Source organism: Ictidomys tridecemlineatus, chromosome 5 (assembly GCF_052094955.1).
Source record: "Ictidomys tridecemlineatus isolate mIctTri1 chromosome 5, mIctTri1.hap1, whole genome shotgun sequence".
NCBI classification, from domain to species: domain Eukaryota; kingdom Metazoa; phylum Chordata; class Mammalia; order Rodentia; family Sciuridae; genus Ictidomys; species Ictidomys tridecemlineatus.
Window position 1 is genome coordinate 174604708 of NC_135481.1, and position 15713 is coordinate 174620420.

Genomic DNA, 15713 nt, shown 5'->3' on the forward strand with positions numbered 1-15713 from the left:
CAAGAGCCTCAGTCTTTCCATCCTTCCTCCCAGGGCCACTAAGAAGAAGGACCAAGGTTCAGATTCTAAAGGGGGGGGGGGCCGGCTATGTGCAGGGTCACCTCAGGGTCCTATCCCAAGTCTCTCACTGCTACAGTCAGATCTGCAGGAGGTGACAATGGGCAGAGTCAATTAGCAGAGGAGAGCGGAGGAGAGCAGAGCAGCGAATGTCACCCCTCAGCCCTGGCGCCCCAGGGTGCCTGTCTGAGAATGAGCTGGCAAGTGCAGGCCAGTGTGCCGAGGGTGCTCCGTGCGCTGTTTCGTGGAATCCCGACTACATCCTGCGTCAGAGGCGTCATCTCGTTTTATAAAGCAGGGGACCCGAGGCTCCGTCGGGTTAGGCGGCTAAGCTCCCCAGCACCTGGTGGATGCTGTGATTTCTGTCTCTCCAGCTCGGGCCTGAGCTGGGGAAGAGGGGGAGACAGGTTGCCCTGGGGGGGCTTCTGGTGCTGTGCGGACTCCATCACTCCTGGAATGCAGCAGGAAGGAGGGGGCTGTGGAGAGCCAGTGGGGTGCACAGCAGGCTCCAGCTCCAGCAGGGGCTACACAGAGATGACAGGCAGGGGGCAGAGAGATGGGTGGCCTCAGGCGCACTGGGGAGACTTGGGAGCTTCTGTGGCATCCCTCTTGAATGGCCTTTGTCAGTGACTCAGAGCCATGGACTCTGAAACCTGGGTTCAGATCCCCGTGTCCCCAGCTGCATACCCATGGAGAGGTCACCTGGCTGCTCTGAGCCTCAGTTTACCCACCTGAAGGTCCTGTAGGACACCTCTAAGAGCCTTCTCAGTTGTTAAAAATATATATGTGTTTAAAAAAAAAGAAAGCTTTCTCCTCCCAGACTCATCTTTAAAATGGGAATAAAAATAATTTTAAGACCAGGGGCAGTGGCCCACTCCTGTCATCCCAGCCTCTCGGGAGGCTGAGGCAGGAGGATGGCGAGTTCAAAGCCAGCCTCAGCAACCGTGAGGCCCTAAGCAACTCCGTGAGACCCTGTCTCTAAATAAAGTGTCAAAGAGCCCTGGGATGTGGCTGAGTGGTTAAGCGCCCCTGGGCTCAATCTCCAGTATTAATAATAATAATAATAATATAATTTTTTAAAGTATCCGACTCCTCAGGAAGACGGTGGGTGAGTCTAAACCAGTGAGTGTACACAGTCATTCATTCACTCGTTCATTCAGCAAGTGTGACAGGGCAGCCTCTGTGCCGAGCCCTGTGAACGCCAAGGTGAACACCCCCGGGCCTGCTCCGAAGGCTGCCAGGCTGCAGGGACAGCCCTGCCCTCGCTTCCCCGCTCTCCCCGCAGTGCCACAGCCTGTGACCTCATTCGAGAGGTCAGGGGGAAGGGCTGGCAGGACCCGCAGCCTCCCCGTCTGAGCCTTTGCCCTTGGGGCCTGGCTCCCGCAGACCCGAGCCTCCTCGGAGTCCCACGTCACTGTTCCTTGATGAAACCCAATTTTTCTGTTTCGAAGACAAAAAAGAATGAAAGAAAAGGCTTGAGAAAGGTTCTTGGATCTCAAGTGTCTCTTACAAAACATTTTGATTAATTAAGTAGAAATGAATAAGAACCAGATGGGGACGTTTCTCTTGAAACGTGCCGGGGTGTCCTGGCCGTGCGACAGGCAGAGTGAGGGGCTCTGGTTTGTATCCCCTCCCCTCAGATCTGGAGCTCAATTTAGGGGATGAGGAGAAGCCAGACTGTGACTAACTTTCCCCAACATCCCAGGCCTGCAGGCGAGAGGTCCCCGTGTTCACAGGCGACTCTTAGATCCTTCTAGACCTGAAGCAGCCGGGGCAGAGGGAGGAGCCCTGGAATTCAGGTAGATGGGGATTCACACCCTGAGCCCTCCCGCCCTCGCCCTGTGATCTTGGGGAGGCCACACACCTCTCCATCTGGGAAATGGGAGCCGCTGTACCTGCCTCTGGGCGGTTGGGAAGATTTAGCACTGGCCCAGAGGGAAGGTTCTAGAAGGCACCCAACGGGGGCTTCACAAGGATTCGGCCACTTCCCATCTGACAGCAGAATGGGATGCACATGGCTGGGCGGAGGGGCGTCCCACACCGGTTGAGTCACCTGTGTCTCTGGCTCATTTTGCGACGTCACACAAACCTTCATTCTCTCTGAGCCTCTTTTTCATGTACCGTGAAATCACGGGCCCTGGAGGCCTGAGAGGAGGACAGCAGGTGACACTTCTGTGCACAGTGCAGAGCCTGTGTGCAGAGCCAGGAGGTCCCCACTGTCAGTTGTGGATAAAGCAGGGACCGACACCTGGGCAAGCAGGTGTCTAAAGGCAGAGCTGGGAACAGGTCTTCAGGCCTGGCCATGACTGGGCACAGAACGAGGTGTGTCCCCTGGATGCTGACACCCAGCCAGGTCCAGGTGCACATCAGCAGCTATAGGGCCGAGTAGAGGGGGTCACCTGGACAGCAAGGGCAGGGCAGGCCGTCCTGTCCCCCAAGGGCAGGGTTTCTTTATGAATTGGTCCAGGCGAGAGCTGGAAAGCAGATACTCCACACGGGCTCCGGCTCCCCCTCCCTCTGAAGCCAAGCAAAGGGGGTGCTGCTCCTACTCCTGCTGCTGAGCCCTGGGGGGCGCGCCTCCCTCTCCCAGGGATGGAAGCTGTCCAGCTCCTGAGCTCCTTGAGTGTGAATCCTCACTCGGTCACAGCCTGGTGTGACACCCACTTCCCGGACGTAAGAGAGGCTCGGAGAGGGGCCCTGGCCTGCCCTGGAGCTCACAGCAGCGGAGCTGGGCCCTGGATCCAGGGCTTGGGAGGCTCCATGGCTTGTGCCTGGAAATAGAAATGACTCCTGTCCCCGACTGGCAGTCACAGAGTGGCTGCCAGGGGGGTGTCTCTGACAGTGGTGGCACCATGATTTAGTCAGGTAGAGGTGGCAGTGGCGGGGGGGCCTCCTGCAGGACAAGGGGAGAGTCTAGCCACGTAGGAAGAGCCCAGGGCCCTGTGGCTGGAGGAAGAGGAGGTTCCATGGCAGACGGGGCCAGAGTCCAGTCACGGAGGCCCCGAGTGGATCTATCTGCCACTTTCATCATGAAGAATTATTGCCTGGGCCTCTCCTCCCCTGAGCAGGGCACTGAAAAGGACAGCAGACATGGCGCTCCAGGGTCACTGAGAACGTCACCGCAGGACCCTGTTTCTCCTCCACGTAGCCCAGAGAAGCAGGCTGGCCACAGTCCCAGGCTCAGCTGGGGAATCTGAGGCACCAAGAGGACACACCGCTTGGCTGAAGTGTCCCTTGGATCAAGCTTATTCATCCACCTTCCGCCTGGGGAAAAACCGAAGTTCACATTAATCCAAATAGGTTTGAGCTCATCGAGGGTCAGGGAGATGAACTTAGTTGCCAGCAGCACTTCTGAGCCAAGGGGAACGGACCGGAACAGAGAGGAGAGGAGAGGAGAGGAGAGGAGAGGAGAGGAGAGGAGAGGAGAGGAGAGGAGAGGAGAGGAGAGGAGAGGAGAGGAGAGGAGAGGAGAGGAGAGGAGAGGAGAGGAGAGGAGAGGAGAGGAGAGGAGAGGAGAGGAGAGGAGAGGAGAGGAGAGGGTAGCTCAGCAAGCTCTTTTTTTTTTTTTTTTTTGAGCCAGGGAGTAAACTTCTGGGGCTTTGTGGGTCCCTTAGGATGTGTCACATACCCCACTGCCTCAGCTCCTGGGCTTGCGAAACCGCCCAGATCTGGCCGATAGGCCTTGGTCCATGAGCTCGCATTTCAGAAAATATCAGGATGCATCGCAACCGTTAACGCCGATTACCATTTTGAGAAATGTACTTTGGCTTCTGTGTCTGTGTGACTGTGTGTGTGAGGGGGTGAGGTGGCTGTGTGTGCACACCTCTGTGATGCCAACGAGTGTGTGAGTGGTGCTGTGCGTGTGTGTGCACTGTGTCTGCCCCAGGTGCTGTGTGTGAGCTGACACAAAACTCTAGATCTCACCATTGTCCAAAAGTGTGGACGCCACTCCGTCACCCTTGCTGCTTCTACACCCCCATGGCCAGCCAGGTGACCAGCGCAGGTCTCTATGATTGCAAGATGCAGGGCCTTGGGAAAGCAGGAGGATCCCCATACTCCAGATGAGGAGACTGAGGCCCAGCAGGTTACATGGGGATAGGCAGGGAGCTGGGGGTTGAGCCCTTGGTGTCTGTCCCAGGGACGCTGGAGGTACTTAGTTTAGCCGTTTGTTTCTCGTCACCCTGAATCTGGTGGCCACATCCTTCCAGCATATTTTAGCCCCTGAAAGGTGGAGGGACCCCTCAGGGCCCTCCGTGTCCTCCTGCACCACACACCGCGGGGCAGCCAGTGTGTATCAGGCAGGGCCTGGTCCCTTCACCTGGTCCTCGCCAGGCCCATCCGCTGGCCGCAGTCGCCCTTCTCCTGCCTGCGGAAGATGCAGGCGACTGTGGACTTCTCCAGAAGCCCCCCCAGGCTGCCATGAACCAGCATCACCTCAGAGTTTGAAGACTTCCGTGTGGGGCGGGATCATTGACTAGTGGGGTGTTGAGGCCGAAAAGGTCCATTGAGACCCTAAGACCCATCCCCTGTCCAGCTGGAGACCCCGCGCAGCACCTGTCCTAGGTCATCGGCAGGAGCTAGTGTAGGTGCAGCAGTGCAGGAGGAGGACTCTGTGTGGACAGAAGACAGCCCTCCAGAGCCCACAGGGAAGGAGGACCTTACAGAACATGTCTCCCCCGTGTGACTCCGGGGTGTTCAGTCTGCCTCACCCGCCCCCCACCTCGGGACGGGGTAGAAGTCAGACCAAAGAAACGGAAGGGCTTTCTGCAGATCAGGGCTCTCTGTGGAGACGGCCAGGTAGCCAGAGGCTGGCCAGGGGCATGGCCTCGGAAGGGCCTCTCCAGTTACCTGAGGCGTGTGGAGCCAGCACGGGGTCTGTGGCACAGCCGTGTGGTCCCCAGGAGGGATGGTGCAGAGGCCTGTGCCAGACACAGAGCCATGGTGGCCTCAAGGTGGCCCTTCCCTCAGGTCCCTGGACTGTGGACCCTGCCTGGACACAGAAGGGCCCCAGGCTTGGTGGTGGACAGCCAGAGGCCCAGGCCTCACCCGTACCTCTACACGCATATCTGTGTTCTTAAAAATGTGTTTTTGTTTAAATTTTTTAAAAAGCTGTCCCTCGGTATCCTTGAGGGAATACCCAATTCATCAACCTACAGAAATGGCAGCTTCATGTGCTTCAACCCACACTCCTCTCCCGTAATTCCGTTTCGTCCCCTGAAAAATGTGGCTGATAATGGTCTCCTCAAGGTCAAGTCAGGACGGGGGGCCTTCAGATGCCAGACCTGAGGACGCTCAAGTCCCTGGTGTAAAATGGTGGAGTGATTGCACATAACCCGCGTCCGTTCCCCTTCTACTTTAAATCTTCTCAGGAATAAGTGTAAGACCTGGTGCAAAGTAACATGTCTATAAATAGTTGTTACACTCTATTGTTTAGGGAATGATATCAAGAAAAATGTCTGTTCATGCTCATTACAGACCCAATTTCCTTTTTTAGTTAATATCTACAACTGGAGGTTGGTCAAAACCCTGGATGCCGAAACTGACTCTACTTAACTTTCTCTGGCATCAAAAGGGTAAAAAAGGCTGTTTTGATTCGGTTTTTAATGTTGGGCTTTGGCTCTGTGCCAGGTCTTGCCAGCATTATTTCATTCTGTTTGGCAATGTCAGATTCTGTTCTAGGTTCATTCTGTGTATCGAGTTGATAAGATGCTCTTGATAAACCTGTGAGGTGAGCGCATTATCATGCCTACTTTACAGATGAGAAAACCAGGGCAAAGAGAGGGTAAGTAACTTTACCTAGTCCAAGTCTGCCTGGTCCCAGAGCCTGAGCCCTGACTACTGAGCTTTACTGCCTGGTGGCCGCCTTGGCCCCTCATGGCCACCCAGTGAGGGACCGTTATTATCCACATTTTCTAGAAAAGGAAATAGAACCAAGGGAGAGGATGATTCACTGAAGTCTGTGAGATTGTCATGTTTGTCGAAAACGGTCAGATGTTAGCAAGTTCGTATTTCAAATGCTTGACAGAATGAATTTGGCAAAGCCGGAACTTGAATCAATCATTGAAGGCAGAGCTTCTTGGGGCCATGACCACCATGTCTGGGCTTCTCCCAGTTCATCCACATCACATCACAGCCCCCGAGGTGGCTTGAGCCTATTATTCTCCCTGTTATTCTTGATCCTATTATTCGACAGATGAGGCTGTCCTTGCTCAGAGAGGGGAATCCACTTGTGGAGGTCACACAGCCCGGGCGGGGAGAGGTTGGGATGGATGTAGACTCCCTCCTGAGGATGGCCCACATCTCCGTGGGCTGGAATCTCCTTGGCCCTGAAGAAATCCACACCCTCCAGGACGCACCCACCCCAGCCTCCCCCTGGGATTCCTCCAGATCCCACAGGAAAAGGTCTGCTTCCTGCCTTGGGATGGGCCAGGCTAGCTCTTCCCAGGCTCTGCTGTCCCAGGCTGGACCACCGCATCTGCCTGGAATGCTTTCCTGTCGTGAGGTTGTGCAGCTCCTAGGGCCACCGCTCTGCGTTCCCCAGGCTCCGAGGGCCTGCTGCCGCCGGGGGAATCTGCTTCAAAAGAAAGGCACCTCCGAGCCAGGGGACCCAGACCACGGGGGAACCCGCTTCCTTTCACCAGAGGACTCAATGGCAGGGCCACATCCACCAGGGTGGGGACACGAAGAGAAATGTCCCCGTGGCTCTTCAGAGCCAGCTCTGTTGAGGGATGGGCACAGCTGCCTCAGCACGTCCAGACGGGCCAGGGGGACTCTGCCACTCACTAGCTGAGTGGCTCTGGGGAGGTCATGTCTCATCTGGGCCTCGGTTTGCTGATGTGCAACGCGGGACGTGGACCATGTGTTCCCAGCACATAGGAAGCGGAGCATTCGGTCATGACGATTGGGAGTGCCCGGTGCCAGGGGGGAGGCTGGGGTTGGGGATCTGTCAGGCCTGGGCTCAGCTCCCAGCTCCGCTACTGCCCGGGCTTGGGTGAAAATATTTCCCTCTTGAATGTCAGTGTCGTCCATCAGGATATGGGGCCAAGAACAGCATCTGCTTCCCATGGCCGTCCTGAGGAGGAAGGCTATGCATGTGACCCATCTGGAAGGCAGTGGGTACTTAGTTCATGGTCATAATGGTCATGCATCAGAGGAGGTTGATTTTTCTCTTGTGCAGAATGATCAAGCCTGATGTCACACATGGGCCTGGCTCTGTTTGAAGGTCCTCAACAGACCTGACTCGTCAAAATGTCATTTTAAGGAGCCTAGATTCCAAGTTAAGTGTGGTCCTAAGTGCGGTGCAACTGTGTCATAGTGACCCACCCTCTCTGAGCTTCTGTTCCTTCCTCTATGAAAATTCCTCTTAAAGGATGACAGGGAGGATAGATGGTGCAACGTGTGTGTGTGTGTGTGTGTGTGTGTGTGTGTGTGTGTGTGAGAGAGAGAGAGAGAGAGAGAGAGAGAGAGAGAGAGAGAGAGACATTGACCAGTACAAAATGTATAAATGATATGGCTGTTTGAGGCTGGGGCTATGGTGGGGCCTGACTTCTGCCGGCTGCGCACAGCGCGCTGGAAAACCCGAGTCAGACGGATTTATTTGGGACACGCCTTTCCTTCCTCCTCCCCTTTCAACCACCAATCACCTCCAGGCTTCTGAGTCCAGCAGGCTCCGCCCACCCAGGCATTTGAGCCAATCAGGCTCCTTAATGCATAGCACATTCACAGCGTCAGTCGGCCAAGACCTCGGTCTTGTTTTGGGTTTTCATTTTATTTTTCTGTATTTTTATAATTGTTACCAGTAGCGGGGTTTTCTTATTTTACTCTTAAGACTTTACTTCGTTTATTGAAAAACTTTTATTTAAACCTGCTAAAGTTATTTTTAAAGTTTTAGTTTTTATTAATTTTAAATATAACTTATTTAAGTGTATTTTACAGAATTTCTTTTTTATTTCGCTTTTACATTTTTTTTTGCTTGATCTATGTTTGATCATTTAACTTTGCTTTGAAATGCTATTTTATTGTAGCATTCTTTTAATTATTATTATTTCATTTTTAATTCCTCTTATTTTAATATGCTTATTTTTTGTTTGTTTGTTTTTCTTTAAATTTAATTTAACTTTAATTTTGCCCTTTTAGGGACGACTACTGGGGACTGAACCCAGAAGTGCTTTGCCACTGAGCTACAGTCCCAGCTAAGACAGGGAGGCTGGCCTTGAACTTGGAACCCCCCTGCCTCTGTGGCTGTGTAAGGCTTCCCTGGACTGGGCGAGGTGGCCGTCAGGGAGAGGGAGAGACCCGCTTCTGTGCTGTCTGTAGAGTTAGATGAACGGCCTCTAGTCCATGCTTGTACTAAGTCAATTAATTAGAACAAGGACATCATCAACTTAAATGTCACTAGATTCAAACACCTACACCATCTGTGCACAACTGATTCGTGGTTTGACGGCTTAACCTGGAAGAAACATTCTGAACCCCAAAGAGCTAATGATTGACATGGGATTTGATTTCCACATTAAGTTCACCTGGGAATCTGCACTTATTTTCCCCAAGAAGATCCTATCTGTAGTCTAGAGAGTCCACCCTGGGCGGGTTTCTGTCTTCTCCGCGAGGCTGAGGTGGTGGGGGCTCAGCACCCTGCCTTGCTGGGGGTGGGGGGGTGGGGGGGTGCCTTTGCTTTGATGTCCTTTGAGGAGTCCCCTTGGGCCTTGCTTTCAACACATCCTGAAATTCGTGTAAGTCAAGACCCTGCGAAGACCTAGTTGAGGTCACTGTCCCCTTGGAGTGACCTCATCTGACCCCTGTCCAGTGACAGTATTACTCACGTGCCCAACTCCCCCTTATTTTGACACTGACAATGTCTTCCTGCAGTCTGACACCATCTGCTAACTACGTGTTCCCTTGGAGAGGAGAAGTCACTACATTGCAGACAATTTGGGGTCCATCCCTGGTGGGCCTCAGGCCTGAGAGAGTTCCCAGCTTTTGAAAGCCTACGGGGCAGGAGTCAGCGGAGAGACTGACAGGCCACCAAGCAGGCCTGGCCTAGTGTTGTGGGCTGAGGCCCTGGCTTGCCCCTCGACAGCTCTTTGCTGTGCCACCAAATGCCGCAGTCTGGCTGGGCACAATTCAGGAGCCATTTGTCAAAAGAAATGAGCTTTATTTTTAGAACACACACACCACACCACACAGCTCTTCAGGAAAACCCTCAGAGCCCAACTGCCACCACCAGCTTCCCACAAGCCTCCAATGAGCAGCTCCGTGGTCTGAAAGGGCGGGGAAACAGCCCAATGAGCATCACCACAGAGGAGCCAATCAGTTGGCAGCTGGAAGTTTGCTGGGGCCCTTCGGCTGTGGCTCTCAACATCTTCCCCTCTCTGTTTAAACAATAAGCATGTGGCTTAGGGACTGTGCCTGCCTTAGGTTGTCCAATACTACATATGGTCCTTACCCGTCATCGGATGAGCTGACCTCAGGGCGTCAGCCTCCTGTCTTAGGTTGGTACCACTGCAATTAGATCTTACCCATCATTAACTACCAGTAAGTCACACCTGTGGAGAGGTCTTTGTACCAGCAGGGGCGGGGGGTGAGGTTCTTTGCCTCACCTCTTTTGGCCCCCAGATTTTAGCTGAACGACCATCACAAGCAGAAGGGAGGAGGATACACCAAGCCAATTGACGGCTCCTTTTGGAAAAATTGTACCACCGATGACACCATCAGCAAAAATCCCCCAACACTACCACAAGTCACTGCACCAACAGATAGTTCACCATGCATACAAGTGAGTTCACAATTGTAGCATGTTTCTGGCCTGGCATCCAAAGCCTGTTGCTCTGCAGCTGCCACGACTTGCCCTTGTTCATTAATGTCTCCTCATAGTTTAATATTGGCTCCATAATGCTGGAGCCAGCCCTTGACCTCTCTGAGCATCAGTGTTCATTCATGAGAATGGGGTTAACTGAAGCCCCACCCTTGGGCTTAACTGGCCCCTCCACCCTGAGCACATCTCAGAGAGGCACTTCTGGGGGCCCAGGCCTCCTGTCACTTTGTTTGCACTGTCTGCAATGACCCTGTCCCTGCTGGCATGGAAACTTCCTGAGGGTTAGGGCCGTCGTGTTCACGGGTGTCCCCCTGGTGCCTAGAGCGGAGCCTGGCACACAGTGATGTCCCCAGGGACGGGCTCCAGCACCCCATGGGTGCACAATCCCCAGATGCTCAGTCCCTTTCACAGGTGGCATCGGATCTGTAAAACCCTGCACATCCTCCCCTCCACCTGAGGCCACCTCCGGATTAGTTCTGGTACCTACTTCGAGGCAAATGACGTGAAAAGAGCTGTTCTTAATCTGGGGGTGGCGGGGGCGGGCGGGGGTGACAATGAGAAAGTCTGTGCATATTCAGTCCCGACTTTTGATTTGTTTTTGTTTTTGTTGTGGTTTGCGGTACAGAGGTTTGAACCCAGGGGCAGCCCACCACCAGACCACAGCTCTAGATCTGTTTTTTTTGTTTGTTTGTTTGGTTTTGTTTTGCTGCAGGACCTCACTAAGTTACTGAGGCTAGTCTTGAAATTGTGATCCTCCTGCCTCAGCCTCCCTAGTCAGTGGGATTCCAAGCGTATGCCACCTCACCCAGCTAGACGTTTTTTTCCCAAGTATTTTTGTCATGAGACCCATGGATAGGAGGGATGGCGGGTGTGAGCCTCCCATAAGTATTTGTGGAAAGAACAGTCTTCCAGGGTGGGCGATTGTCCAGTTTCCATGTGAGCAAGCTGAGGTTAGGTGACTGTCCTAGGGTGTCAGGTGTGGGGCTGGGATGGAGAGCAGGTTTATCTGGTCCCAGACCTTGTATTCCCCTTTCTCCTTCTGCCTCACTGCCTCACTCTCTCTGGGGGACAGAGTGGCAGAAGGAGAGACCCCAGGCATCCTCAGCCCCAGAGCAGGGAGCAGCCATGGGAAGGGCTGACCTGGTCTCCCCAGTCAGGGGAGAGGCCAAGCTGGGTACAGTCCCAGGCAGGAAGGAATGGCTAGAGAGAGAGAGAGAGAGAGAGAGAGAGAGAGAGAGAAGCCAAACACACCCATTCAGAGACCTGAGTCCCTGCCCTCACTGTGTGGCTCTGAACACGTTCCTGCCCCTCTCTGAGCTTCAGGGCACCATCTATAAAGTGCCATTACTACCCTGTGTGTTCTGGTGAACAGATACTGCCCAAACTCCCTTGTCCAAATGGGAGACCTTTTGGATCCTGCCTATCTTGTGGGCCATAATAATATTTCATTCTTGTTTTCATCTTCAGTTTGGAAAACTAGTGATGTGGAGCAGCTTCTCATGTGGTTACTGGCTGATTTATCTTTCTTCTTTGAAATACTGGTAATATCTTTGTCCATTCCCACCCTCTTTTTCTTATTGATTTATAGGAGCTCTTTGTATATTAAGGACAGTTACCCTTGACTTGCTTTGTGGGTAACTGGCTTAATGATCAGGAAGTTATAAACACTGCATGTGCTTTTTTCTAAAACCCAATCTTTAATCACTTTGGCCAGACCTCAGAGCTTTTTGGTAACTTTGAGGCATCAAGTAGCCCAATCCAGTGCTAAAATTTTAAAATATAGGTCTGTTCCGAAGCTCTCTCTTCTTCCCAGCAGTAGCTTGGCTCCTGACTCCACCGCCCTGCCTGTGGGGAGCTGGGCCTCGCTCTCACTCCATCCCCTCCTCCTCCTAGGCTCCTTCCTCCCCGGAGCTGGGCAGCTTTTGCCACTAGAATGAAATGCGGGAGGTAATTAACTGGAAAGAGAAATGTTTTATTTCGCTCAAAATTCTGGAAGTTCCACTCCAAACTGGGTGAGCCCATTGCTTTGGGTGCTGGGTGGCAATGGTGGGAAGCAAAAGAGGGAGAAAGAGAGGACAGGGTCCCATGTCCCCCTTTAAGGGAATTCCCCCCGCCCCCCTACAGCCCTCCCAGGCCCCTCCTCCAGGGAGGGACAGAGCCTTCAGCACAGGGACCTCTGGGGGACACTCGTCCTGGCCATGGCACCCTGTGTGTTGGGAACAGAGACGACTGTCACCTACCTCCCGGGTACTCCTGTGGCCTCCCAACCCGAGAACAACAGAAGGGCCAGGCCCACGCGTTCGGGTGCCCCCTCCGTGCCCCCTGCCCTCGCCCATCTGGGCTGGGAACCTGCAGCTTGGGTCAACCCCAGCTGCCCCCCTCAGTGTCCCTTGACTGGGACAGGAAACGGCCCAGGGGTAGTGCCGCTGCCCCAGGACTGGCCTCACCCCTTCTGCATCTCTGCTAAGGCCCCTCATCCTTGAAGGCACAGGGCGGGTCCACAGGTGTCATCCCGGCAGGTCAGCGTGCCCATGCATCACCTTCCCGGCCGTCACACCATGAGTCCGCCTGGGGAGGGCCTGCCCCGCTCCCCGGACAGCCCTGAGGTGCTCTAGGCCAGAGCTGCCACAGCTGGGGCGGCCAGGGGCAGGGACAAGGAGCAGGAGGAGAGGTTGGTCCCCAGCCCCATAGTCCAGGAGGGGGTATTGGCCCCAGTTTGGGATTCATGAGGCGGCTCCCTTTACTGCATAAGTTGGGAGGAAGGGAGGACTCGGGGCTTTGTTTCTAGACATAAGTTCTGCCACAGCAAGGTCAGTACCATTCGTTCATTCATTCAACAAACGCTGGCAGGCCCTGTACCAGGTGCTAGAGGGTCGGTGGTGAGAAAGGCAGAAGTCCTGGGGAGGTTCATCTTTCCACCCGTATGTTCCTGGAGTCTAAAACAGAGCCTGATACATAGTAGGTATTCAAGAAATCTTTGCTGGATGGCTGAGAGAAAAGCTTAAAAACACAGACCTTAGCTGGGCACAATGGCGCTCACCTGTAATCCCAGCAGCTCGGGAAGCTGAGGCAGGAGGATGCAAGTTTGAGGCCCTAAGCAACTTAGTGAGGCCTGTCTCTAAATAAATAAATAAATACAAAGGGCTGGGGATGTGGCTCAGTGGTCACGTGGCCCTGGGTTCAATCCCTGGTACCAAAAAGAAAGAAAGAAAAGAAAAAGGTAAATGAAACACCGAGTGTGACCTTCCATTTGGCAGATGGAGAAACAGAGACCTGGAGACGGGGAGGGAGAGAAGTGGACAGGAATCCTCCTCCGGGTCTCTCCCTCGTGGAGGGCTTAGGGGAGGCGCCTGTGTGGACAGACCAGACTCGTCACAGGAGCCCTGAGATCTCACCCACTCCCGAGGTGGCAGAAGGCTGCACTGGATCCCCAGCTCCCTGGCACCTTGGGACCCATGGGTCCCCAGAGGGTGCTGCCTCAGAGGGGCTGGGGCTGTTCTGCTGAACGGGTCCAGGGCCGAGGCCACCCTGGGGCTACCAGCCCGACCTTTAGACCAGGCCCCGCCCTGGTGCTTAAGGTGGACCTGTTTGGTGGTCTGTGTTCTTCCGGAGATGGCCTGGCTGGACATCCAGCTTGCCCCTCAAGGCTGTGTGAACCTGGGTAACTCACCTACCTTCTCTGTGCCTTATCGTCCCTGTCTCTCAGATGAGTTCATAATACCCACTCTCCAGGGTTGCTGGGACAGTGTGGCCCATGTGGGAGCTCACAGCTGCTCACTGCTGTGACCTGCCATCTGCCAGACTGTTCAGGGGTGAGTCACAAACACCCTGAGGCAGTGGACCTTCAGGACGATGTCTGAAGACAGTTTTATCCCCATTTTACAGACAGGAAAACTGAGGCTCAGGGCGGTTAGGTTGGGTTTGCATCTCTGCCTCTAGCGCTTCCAGCTGCTCCAATCCTGCAGATCTCCTCTCCTGCTGCCGTGGTCGCTGTGGGGCTCTGGCCGGTTCCCAGGCCCTCCAGGGCCACCCTCACAAGTGGACAAAGGGAGGCAGAGGGACCGGGCACAAGGTCCTCACTCTGACCCGCTCCTTGCCTCAGCCACAGCAGCTCTGTGCTTCTCCGCTTCATTAGCTGAGCTCCCGTCCCATATCAAAGCCCTTCATGGAGACAAGCCTCTGTGTTTCAGGTGGGGAAACCGAGGGCCAGCGTCACGGGGCTCTGCCGAGCGAGGGTCACGGGGTGGCGAGGCTCTGCCAGGTCAGGAGTCCTAGCGCTGAGCTGTCTCGGACGCGCCTGGGAGGAGGGAAGCGGGTGTCTGTAGAGCAGACTGCAAAACGGGGGTCTTCCTCGGGCGGGTCTCGGGGCACCTCGCCCCTGCCTTCAGGGGTCCTGGCCCTGCCGTCCTCCCGAGGCTCCTGGGGCTCCCTGGGTTTGGACCCTGGAAACGTCCCCATTCCCTACTTGCAACATGGAGCATCCTGATTGGCCGGACGTGTCCCGCCAGGCTCCCCAGTACTGCAAACACCTGCTGCCCCCGACAAAGCTCTGACACTTCTCCAAGAGCCGCGGAGACACAAGAGGGGTCTCCACCCCACACAGCCCGGGAATCGGACCCCATGGGGGGGAAGGGGGGAGTGGGGGGTGTTTCTTGTCCCCCAGGGCTGCCCGGCCCGGGTCTCACAGTGTTTTCTGACTACGGAGGTTAGAGGATGGAGAGGCAAGGGACCTACCCAAGGTCACCACCAGGCCACCCTGCTGTGGGACAAAGCCACAATTAGAAAGAGCCAGAACCCACGGGGATCTCTGTGGCCCTGGAGAGTCACTCACCAAGTGCTCGCTGAGACCCACTGTGACGAGGTGTGATCATTACAGGAGAAGCTGAGGCACAGGGCACGGTGGCCAGTCACTCGGACATGACAAGGAACTAGCTTCTCCATTATTCCCTGGATGAAGGGCAATGACACCTGCCCAACATGTCACAAACTCGACAACATGGTGACTCTTTTGCACACAAGACACTTCTGTGACATCTCCAGAGACAGACTGCTGTGGTGAGTTTCACACTCAGGGCAGCTTGGTGACAGCTCTGTGCTCTTGGATAACCGGGTGCTGCTCTCCGGAGAAGCGCTCTGGCTCCCTCCCCTGGGTCCAATCTCCTCTGCCTCCCGCAAAGTGCACTAGTGACAGGAATCCCAGGGCAGCCGGCCCCTCCCCTCCCCCATCCAGTGCCTCTGAAGGACACGGTGGCTGCTCTGGGCCGCTCACCACCAGGAGCACAAATGTTCTTCCCCCAATGAGGACTCAGTAGCGGGCAGAGTCCCTCTGGTAGGTCCGGGGCGGGTCCCTACAGCAAGGGGGACGCGGAGGGTCGCCCTGGGAGGGAGCTGGGTGCCGCAGCTGCTCTGCCTGCACTGTCCCCACGCGGGTCCCAGAAAGGCCTGACAAGGGCGGCCCAGGGCTGGGGTCAGGCCTTCTCCGAGCTTCAGCCCCGGACACCAGGGTCCTTTAGGGGTGGGTCTCACCCCACGCCTGCCACTGTCCTGGGGCACACGGGGACCCACCAACCCTGTCCTTCCTTCCAGGGACAGCAAGGACTGTAACCAACTCAAGCTACTTGGGAAAATGACCCTCCCATGGGTGGTGACAGGAGTCAGGTTGCCCCTCCCAAATATCAGCCCAACCTGCCCCCCCCCCCCCCGCCGCCCATCAAAGGACACAAGGGCCAGGTGCGGGGACCTGGTGGAGCCGGGGTCCGCTCAGCGAGGGTCCAGTCTAGCTCCACCACATGCACTTTCGGTCTTTGAGCCTTTGCTTTCCCAGCTGTGAAGTGGGGAGTCA

General features: G+C 55.1%; 1 protein-coding gene across 1 annotated transcript in view; it reads left to right on the forward strand.

Moving 5' to 3' along the window:
* Rspo4 (R-spondin 4) overlaps positions 1-15713 on the forward strand; it is a 34401-nt gene that overhangs the window by 764 nt on the left and 17924 nt on the right. The gene's annotated exons all lie outside the window — the stretch shown is intronic.